This window comes from Vulpes lagopus, chromosome 6, assembly GCF_018345385.1.
Source record: "Vulpes lagopus strain Blue_001 chromosome 6, ASM1834538v1, whole genome shotgun sequence".
Classification (NCBI taxonomy): domain Eukaryota; kingdom Metazoa; phylum Chordata; class Mammalia; order Carnivora; family Canidae; genus Vulpes; species Vulpes lagopus.
In genome coordinates this window covers 80,056,276-80,066,618 of record NC_054829.1, presented here as the reverse complement: position 1 = coordinate 80,066,618, position 10,343 = coordinate 80,056,276, and the positions used below count along the sequence as shown (strand labels likewise).

At 35.6% G+C, this 10,343-nt stretch overlaps 1 pseudogene; it reads right to left on the bottom strand.

Annotated features, from left to right (window-relative positions):
- Positions 1–1,516: 1,516 nt before the first annotated feature.
- On the bottom strand, positions 1,517–9,345 carry LOC121492662 (annotated as a pseudogene).
- Positions 9,346–10,343: the final 998 nt, after the last annotated feature.

Here is a 10,343-nt window from a genome sequence, read left to right as displayed (position 1 = left end):
CATATATGTGCGCATGTGCACACATGCACACATATATGCAAATACACCCAAACATGCACAGTGTAATTTAGAGAAGAGCCAAACCCCTTTATGATAAATTTGCCAACAGAATAAACAATCTTGAATATAATGAAAAGCTTGCCAAGTCCTGTCAGAAAACTCTTGTGGTTCAGTGCAATTCTCGGATGGTGAAGAACCACTAAAATAACCCCTTCACTCAGACTCCTGTGATTCGCTGCAGGGAGCTTTCATTGCAGTTGTCACTGAAAAAGCAATCAAATTTATCATATAAATACAGGGAGTGAAAGTATGTGAGTGAATAAGTGAGTGTGTGTGTGTTCTTGTGCATGTGTGCATGTGTATGTATACAGAGGGACAGTTGAGGTATTTCCTCTAATACAATGTATATGTATATAAAATGTACATGAATAATTGGCAGAATGAGTCTGTTAGGATTTGAATATCTTTATTTCCCACTCAATAGAGTTCAAACTTTCTTAAAGCTAATGGAGGCTATCATTCAAGTTATACTAATGGATTTTTAAGTTCACACATAAGACAAAATAGTCACAAAGAACAGTACTTTTCAAATGATGGGTTGTGATCTATTAGGAGGCTATAAATCAATTAATAGGATCGTGATCAGCATTTTATAAAATGAAGTTGAATAGAAAACTATGAGAGAGAGAGAGTGTGTGTGTGTATATATATATATATATATATATATATATAACATATTGGAAGTGTTTTTTTTTGTGTGTGAAATTGTGTGTGTGTGTGGTCATGATCTCTACTTTATAATGTGGGTTATAATTTAAAAATTGGCATTTGATAGCTGTATTGATCTGTCCAGGATGCCCTGACAAAATACTATAGACCAGGTGGCTTAAACAATAGAAATTTGTTTCCATACAGTTCTGTAGGCTGGTAGCCCAAGATCAGGGTGCCATTATAATTGGATTCTAATGAGGGCTCTCTTCTTGGCTTGTTGTCAGTTGCTTCCTCCCACAGTGGAGAGAGAGTGCAAACTTTCTGATATCTCTTTTGAGGGTATTACCCATCATGAGGGTCCTCATGGCCTCATCTAAACCTAATTACCCTCCTACGGCCTCATCTCCAAATATCATATTCTGGGACATAAAGCTTCAACATATGAATTTGAGGGGGCATACAATTTAGTTATAGCATTGACATAGGGTTTATATCTCAATTTTGTGTTGAGTTGGAGTGGAAAGATGCAGAAGTCTTAATCAATTGCATTTAAAATATCTTTCTTTCTACTGGCATGAAGGAATACATAGGCAAATGGAACAGAATAGAGATCCCACAAGTAAATTCATGGCTATACAGTAAACTAATCTTTGACAGAGATGCCAAGAATAATGTTGGGAAACACATGATGTTGGGAAAACTGTATATACAACATGTAAAAGAATGAAGTTAGATCCTTATTTTATTTTATTTTTTCAAGTTGAAAAAAAATGTTTATTGTCTAGAAATATATATAAAAAACATTCTCCACAAAAGATGCTATTCTCCCATTTCTCCATCTTCTTCCTCTTCTTCAACACCCCTGATATAAAGGACATTATTACACCGTATTAAAACTTCACCCAAATGTCCAGACAACGGCTCCATCTATGTATTCTTCTGTGTTTGCAAGCCGCATATTCATATAGCCATCTACAGATTCGAGGTAACCTTGGTACTCCATTCCCCACTTCAGTTTCACCATTACTGGCTTTCCTGTTAATCCATTCAGAAAAGGTTTCGGATTGAGAGGCAAAACAAGCCAATACGGCAGGCCGCTTGCCGCCGACCCAGCTGTAGTCCGTCCCTCGTGACGGGAGTAACTCCCCCCCGGCGCGAACAGCAAAGCTTCCAGAGAAATGAGATCCTTATTTTAAACTGTAAACAAAAATCAACTCAAAGTGAATTATTTACTTAAATGTAAGACCTGAAACCATAGAACTGCTAGAAGAAAACATAGGGAAAACCTTTTTGACATTGGCTTCAGCAATGATTTTTTTGGATATGACACCAAAAGTGCAGGTAACAAAAGCAAAAATAGACAAGCTTCTGTACAACAAAGGAAATGATCAATAGAATGAAAAGTAACATATGGAATGAGAGTAATATTTGCAAACCATATATCTGATCAGAGGTTCATATCCAAAATAAATAAGGTACTCCTACAACTCAATAGCAAAACAAAATAAAACAAAAAGCCCCAAAAACCAAATTACAAAAGGGGCCATGGATTTGAAAAGACTTTTCTCCAAAGAAGACATACCAATGGCCAAGAAATATGTGAAAAAGTGCTTAAATCACCAATCAGCAGGGAATGCAAATCCAAACCAAATGTGATACCATTTCATTAGGATACCTATTATCAAAAACAAAGAAACAAAACAAAACAAAACAAAACAAAACCCCAAAAATTTAAATGTTGGTGAGAATATGGAGAAACTGGAAAACTTACATTGTTGGTGAGGATGTAAAATGGTATAGCTTCTATGAAAATGAATATGAAGGCTCCTCAAAAAATTAAAAATAGGGGATCCCTGGGTGGCGCAGCAGTTTAGCGCCTGCCTTTGGCCCAGGGCGCGATCCTGGAGACCTGGGATCGAATCCCACGTTGGGCTCCCGGTGCATGGAGCCTGCTTCTCCCTCTGCCTATGTCTGTGCCTCTCTCTCTCTCTCTCTCTCTCTCTCTCTCTGTGTGTGTGAGACTATCATAAATAAATAAAAAAAATTAAAAAAAAATAAAAATAGAACTACTATATGACCCAGAAATCCTACTTCTAGGTATATATCCAAAATAATGGTCTTTTTTTCCCTGCCACCTCGGAGCCTATGGAGGCCTGCTGGCAACAGGACTTAGGTGTTGTTGTTGTTTATTATTTCTTCCTCTTTCTTTCTTCTTTCTTTCTTTCTTTCTTTCTTTCTTTCTTTCTTTCTTTCTTTCTTCTTTCTTTCTTCTTTCTTTCCTTTCTTCTTTTCTTCTTTCTTTCTCTTTCTTTCTTCTTTCTTTCTTTCTTTCTTTCTTTCTTTCTTTCTTTCTTTCTTCTTCTTTTCTTTTCTTTCTTCTTTCTTTCTTCTTTCTTTCTTTCTTCTTTCTTTCTTCTTCTTATTTTTCTTTTCAATTTGCCAACATATAGTACATCATTGGTTTCAGATGTATTTTTCCATAATTCATAAGTTGCATATAACACCTAGTGCTCATCATATCATATGCCCCCCTTAATGCCCATCACTCAGTTACCCCATCCCCCCACCCACCTCCCCTTCAGCAATTCTCAGTTTCTTTCTCAGAGTGGGAACAGAACTTCTAAATGACAAATATATCGGGAAGGCAGTGGTTCAAGGCCATTTTTGCTGGCTGTAAGTGGGGTGTCCAGAACCAGAAGGAGCATAAAAGTGAAGGTGTTTATGTTAGAGATGAAACTGAATTCTATCTAGGCAAGAAGATGTACTTATGTGTACAAAGCAAAGAATAACACAGTGACTCCTGGTGGCAAACTGAACAAAATCAGAGTAATCTAGGGAAAAGTAATTCATGCTTATGGAAACAGTGGCTTGGTTTGTGCCAAATTGCAAAGCAACCTTCTTGCAAAAGCCACTGGCCACAGAATCTGTGTGATGTACCCCCTCAAAGGTTTAAATTTACTGAAAAGTAGTTAGAGGTGTAGATTTGAAAAACAAAACAAAACCCCTGAAATCAAGATCTTGAAGAGATATTTGCATTCTTTTGTTCATTGCACTATTATTCACTTAGCCAAGATATGAAAACAGCCTAAGGGTCAATTGAAAGAAACTCAATAGGAAATGTGATATATGCACACAATGGAATATTATTCAGCTTTAAAAAAGAAATAAATGGGGTAACTGGGTGACAGGTACTAAGGAGGGTGCTTGATAGGATGAGCACTAGGTATTATACAATCTGTTGGCAACTTGAATTTAAATTTTAAAAAATGTAACTAAGAAAGAAAGAAAGAAAGAAAAAAGAAAGAAAGAGAAAGAAAGAAAGCCTGACTGAAATCAAGAGGACAAGAAAAAACTGTTGGCAATGATGTGTAGAAAAAGGAACCCTCATGTACTGTTGGTGGGAATGTATATTGGTGCAGCCACTGTGGAAAGCAGTATGAAGGTTCCTCAAAAAATTAAAAATAGAAATACAATATGATCCAATAATTCCACTATTGGGATTTACCCAGGAAAATGAAAACAGTAACTCAAAAAGTTATATGCACCCCTATGTTTATTGCAGCATTATTCATAATAGCCAAGGCATGCAGGCCACCTAAGTATCCATCAATAGATGAATGGATAAGGAAAATGTGGTATATACATACAATGAAATGTTACGCAGCCACAAAAAATATGAGGTTATGCCATTTGAGACATTTGAGACATGGGTGGACTCAAGGGGTATTAGGCAAAGTCAAATAAGTTAGACTGAGAAAGACAAATATCATAGGATTCCATTCATAAATGGAATCTAAAAAAAATGAATAAACAAAAAGCGAGTCAGAACTACAAAAACAGAGAACAAACTGATGGTTGCCAGAGGGGAGAGGGGCAGGTGCTGGGAAAAATGGGTGAAAGAAAGTGGGAGATACAGGCCTTCCAATATAAAATGACTAAGTCATGGGAATAAAAAACAGAGCTTAAGGAGTGCAGTCAATGATATTGCAATAGCAATCTAATGGGACCGATAGTAGCTATACTTTTGGTGAACATAGCATAATATATAAACTTATCAAATCAATAGGTTGTACACCTGAAACTAATGTAGCATTGTGTGTCAACTACAGTCAAATTAAAAAAAGATGGAAATCCTGCCACATATGAGAACATTGATTAACCTGCAAGACATTATGCTAAGTGTAATAATCCAGTCACAAAAGGACAAATAGCTGCATAATTCCACTATATAAGTTATCTAAAATAGTCAAAGTTAGAAAAACAGTAAATAGTGGTTGATAAGGGCTGGAGGGGGAGGGAAATGGGGAATCATTGTTCAATAGGTATGAAATTTCAGTTATTCAAGATGAACACATTCCAGAGATCTGTACAACATGGTGCCTAAAGTTAACAATTCAGTATTGTGCACTTAATAATTTTTTAAGACTGTAGATCTCATGTTATTACCACAAAACAGAAAAAAAAAGGGGGACGGGAGGAAACTTTTGTAGGTGATGAATAGATTTATTACCTTGATTATAGTGATGGTTTCTTAAGTATGCATATCTCCAAACTCATGAAATTGTATACATTAAGTGTGTTCCACTTCTCATATATTGATTATATCTCCATAGAGGTGTTTAAAATTTTTTTTCAAAAATTTTACAAAATATATCACCATAAAAATATATTTCTAAAGTTTCTCTCATGAGCTTGGAAGGGGTTCATGCAAGGGAGGGTCTTGAAGCTTAACATTCATTATCTTCATGGGAAATCCATCTCTGCTTTTATTAGATTTAGAAAAGGACCATTCATTCTTTTAGTATATTTGGTATAATTTGTTATGTGACTGATTGCTCAACTACATATTCTTTTCATGTTGCAGCAGGATGGAGTCTCTATTTGCTAAGGTCTACATATCATTATGTATGTAATTTTTCTCATATAAAAAGTGTGGCTGAGATGACTAACTATCCACCAAAGAACCATGCTCTCTTAAGTGTGGATTATTTGCCTGTTTGCTCTTGCTTGCTCTGGTCTACATTGCAGGGGCTCTATTTCTTATCAACTGAGAAATGCATACTTTACATATAACATCTCATTTTAATAATCTCAACCACTCTTTGACATAAATGTCATCATATTTTCCATTATATATATGAGGAAACCAGGTATTGGTGAGTAACTTGACTAATGTAAGAATAATTTGTACAAGTGAATAATGAAATTGGAATTTAATCACACACAATTTGACTCTATGTCTTGTTCTCTTAATCATAATGCTCTGCACTAAACGTTAATTCTCTTATAATAAAAATTATTTTAAAATTATATGTAAATGTCAGGATTATTAAGAAACTGACAAAATGCACAAAGCAAATATTAGTTTCAAGTCTTAGCATTTCTAATTAAGCCAGTAGCAATTATCAGCTATGCATTTTCTGGAGTTGAATGCCTTACTTATGATGAGTAATCACTGAACGGAATTTTCAGGCATTCTCAGAAGATTTCTACAAATGTTCTTTCCAAATCTTATAGAACATACTTTCTCTCTGCCATGGAGGTTTTTTTCAAAATTGTTTTGTTTATTCTAGTTTCTTTGCATGACTACATACATTCTATTAGAATTAGAAATTGTCAGTTTAAACAGAGAAGACTATTGAAATGTTGATTGGAATTCAGTTGAATATTTAGATTAATTTGAGGAAAATTGACATCTGAACAATAATTGAATCTTCCAGTCTATGAATATGGTATATCTATCTAATTGTTTAGGTCTTCTAAAATTTCTCTCAGCAGTATTTTATAGCTTCCTATATATAGGCTTTGCACATTTTTTGTCAGATTTATCCTAAAATATTTCCTATTTCTGGATACTACTGTAAGGGTATTGTTTCCCTAATTTCAATTTCCAAATGTGTCTTGATAGAATATAGAAATAAAATTGGTATATGTAGACTGGCCTTTTATCTTGTGACTTTGCTTAGCTCACTTATGGAAGCTAATAGCTTTTTTGAGATTCCTTAGGATTTTTCACATAGACCATGTGCCTTCTATTAAAAAAATGTTTTTCCCCCCTTTCCAACATGAATGACTTGTATGTATGTATGTATTTATTTTAAAGATATTATTTATTTATTCATGAGAGACAGAGAGAGAGAGAGAGAGAGAGAGAGAGAGAGAGGCAGAAGGAGAAGCAGGCTCCATTCAGGGAGCTCGACATGGGACTTGACCCCGGGACCCCAGGATCACACCTTGGGCCAAAGGCAGGTGCTAAACCACTGAGCCACGCAGGGATCCTCGACTTGTATTTATCTTTATTGCCTTATTTCACTGGGTAGGATCTCCGAGGTCATGTTGAATAAAAGTGCAAATAGTGATCATTCTTTCCTCGTGTTACAGGTAAAGTAACCAGTCATTCACCACTAAGAATGAACCAGTCATTCACCACTAAAACTAAATATCTATCATCATTTAGGTAGGTTGAGGAAGTTCCTTATAACCTATAATTTGTGGAGGTTGAGGAAGTTCCTTTTTATCTATAATTTATGGAGAACTTTATCATAAATGGGTGTTCACATAGATCAATGGAACAGAATAGAGAATCCAGAAGAGAACCCTCAACTTTATGGTCAACTAATATTCGACAAAGTAGGAAAGACTATCCACTGGAAAAAAGACACTCTCTTCAATAAATGGTGCTGGGAAAATTGGACAGCCATATGAAGAAGCATGAAACTAAACCATTCTCTTACACCATACACAAAGATAAACTCAAAATGGATGAAAGATCTAAATGTGAAACAAGATTCCATCAAAATCCTAGAGGAGAACACAGGCAGCACCCTTTTTGAACTTGGTCACAGCAACTTCTTGCAAGATACATCCATGAAGGCTAGAGAAACAAAAGCAAAAATGAATTATTGGGACTTCATCAAGATAAGAAGCTTCTGCACGGCAAAAGAAACAGTCAACAAAACTAAAAGACAACCTACAGAATGGGAGAAGATATTTGCAAATGACATATCAGATAAAGGGCTCGTATCCAAGATCTATAAAGAACTTATGATATTCAACAGCAAAGAAACAAACAATCCAATCATGAAATGGGCAAAAGACACGAACAGAAATTTTACAGAGGAAGACATAGACATGGCCAACAAGCACATGAGAAAATGCTCCACATCACTGCCATCAGGGAAATACAAATCTAAACCACAATGAGATACCACCTCACACCAGTGAGAATGGGGAAAATTAACAAGACAGAAAACAACAAATGTTGGAGAGGATGTGGAGAAAGGGGAAACTCTTGCATTGTTGGTGGGAATGTGAACTGGTGCAGCCACTCTGGAAAACTGTGTGGAGGTTCCTCAAAGAGTTAAAAATAGACCTGCCCTACTACCCAGCAATTGCACTGCTGGGGATTTACCCCAAAGATACAGATGCAGTGAAACACTGGGACACCTGTGGAAGGAGCCTCAGTATCCATCGAAAGATGAATGGATAAAGAAGATGTGGTCTATGTATACAATGGAATATTACTCAGCCATTAGAAATGACAAATACCCACCATTTGCTTCGACGTGGAGGGACCTGGAGGGTATTATGCTGAGTGAAATAAGTCAATTGGAAAAGAACAAACATTATATGGTTTCATTCATTTGGGGAATATAAAAATCAGTGAAAGGGAATAAAGGGAAAGGAGAGAAAATGAGTGAAAATATCAGTGAGGGTGACAAAACATAAGAAACACCTAATTCTGGGAAATGAACAAGGGGTAGTGGAAGGGGAGGTGGGCGGGGGGTTGGGGTGACTGGGTGATGGGCACTTAAGGGGGTACTTGGCGGGATGAGCACTGGGTGTTATGCTATATGTTGGCAAATTGAACTCCAATAAAAAAAATTAAAATAAAATAAAATAAAAATCCTCTGTAATAACAAAAATAAATGGGTGTTCAATTTAGTCAACCATTTCTTTTGCACATATTGAATGATCATTTCAACAACTTGATTGTTACGTTTTGGTATGTTTTTCTTCATTTGAATGTTCTGCTTGGGGTTCATTAAGCTAGATTTGTGGGATCAGTATTTTCATCACATTCAGAAATTTTTAAAAAAGATTTTATTTATTTATTCATGAGAGACACATGGAGAGAGAGGCAGAGATATAGGCAGAGGGAGAATCAGGCTCCTCACAGGAAGCTGGATGTGGGACTCGATCCCCGAACTGGGATCATGCCCTGAGCCAAAGGCAAATGCTCAACTGCTGAGCCACCCAGGCATCCCCAGATTTAGAAATTTTTTATCCACTATTTTTTCAAATATTGTTTTGTTTCCACTTCCTTCTCTCTTTCTGGGGCTTTAATCACTTATATATTTGATCAGAGTGCAAATGCTCTTTGCATTAATTTTTTCAGTATTTTTTTCCCTTTGGTCTTTTGTTTTGGAATGTTAGTATTGTTATGTCTTTAAATTCATTGATATTTTCTTTGCAGTGTCTAACCCACTGGTGATTACATTCTATCTTTTTTTTTTCTTTTCAGGTATAATATTTCTACATCTCCAGCAGCATAATTTTAAATATATACCCACTATTTCTCTCCTCATCATTGTTAGTTTTCTTTACTTTCTTAAATATATGGAGCTTACTCATATTAACTGTTTTAATATTCCTGTCTGCTAGTTCCATTATTTATGTCATTTCTCTGTGTGTTTCTATAGTTTGACTTTATTCTGGTTATATGTCATATTTTCTTATTTATGTGCATTGCATTCCTTGTAATTTTTATTAGATGCCAAACATTATGTATATATGTAGTTGGCTAGGATGCCTGGGTGGCTCAGCCATTGAGTGTCTGCCTTAGGCTCAGGGCATTATCCTGGGGTCTGGAATCCTGGATCTAGTCCCACACTGGGCTCCTTGCAGGGAGCCTGCTTCTCTCTCTGCCTGTGTCTCTGCCTCTCTCTCTCTGTGTCTCAAATAAATAAATAAATAAATAAATAAATAAATAAATAAATAAATAAAATCTTTAAAAAATATGTGGTTGGTTGATGGGTGTTTTTTTATTTCAAGTTTTTATTTAAATTCTAGCTACTTAATATATAGAATACTATTAGTTTCAGGAGTAGGATTTAGTTCTTTCATCACTTGCATATAATACCCAGTGCTCATCACAAGAAGTACCCTCCTTAATACCCATCACTCATTTAACTATCCCCCACCCATCTCCCTCCATCAACTCTGTTCTCTATAGTTAAGAGTCTCTTATGGTTTACTTCCCTGTCTTTTTTTTTCCTTTCCATATGTTCCATATGTTTATTTGTTTTGTTTCTGAAGTTCCACATATGATTGAAATCATGTATTTGTCTTTCTCTGACTGACTTATTTCACTTAGCTTAATACACTCTAGCTCCTTCCATGTCATTGCAAATGGTAATATTTAATTCTTTTTGATGACTGAGTAATATTCCATTATGTATTTATTTATTTCTACATATATGTATATATGTATTTATCCATTCATCAGTCTATGGATATTTGGGCTTTTTCCATGGTTTAACTATTGCTGATAATGCTACTATAAACATCAGGATGCAGGTGCCCCTTCGAATCAATATTTTTGTATCCTTTGGGTAAATACCTACTAGTGT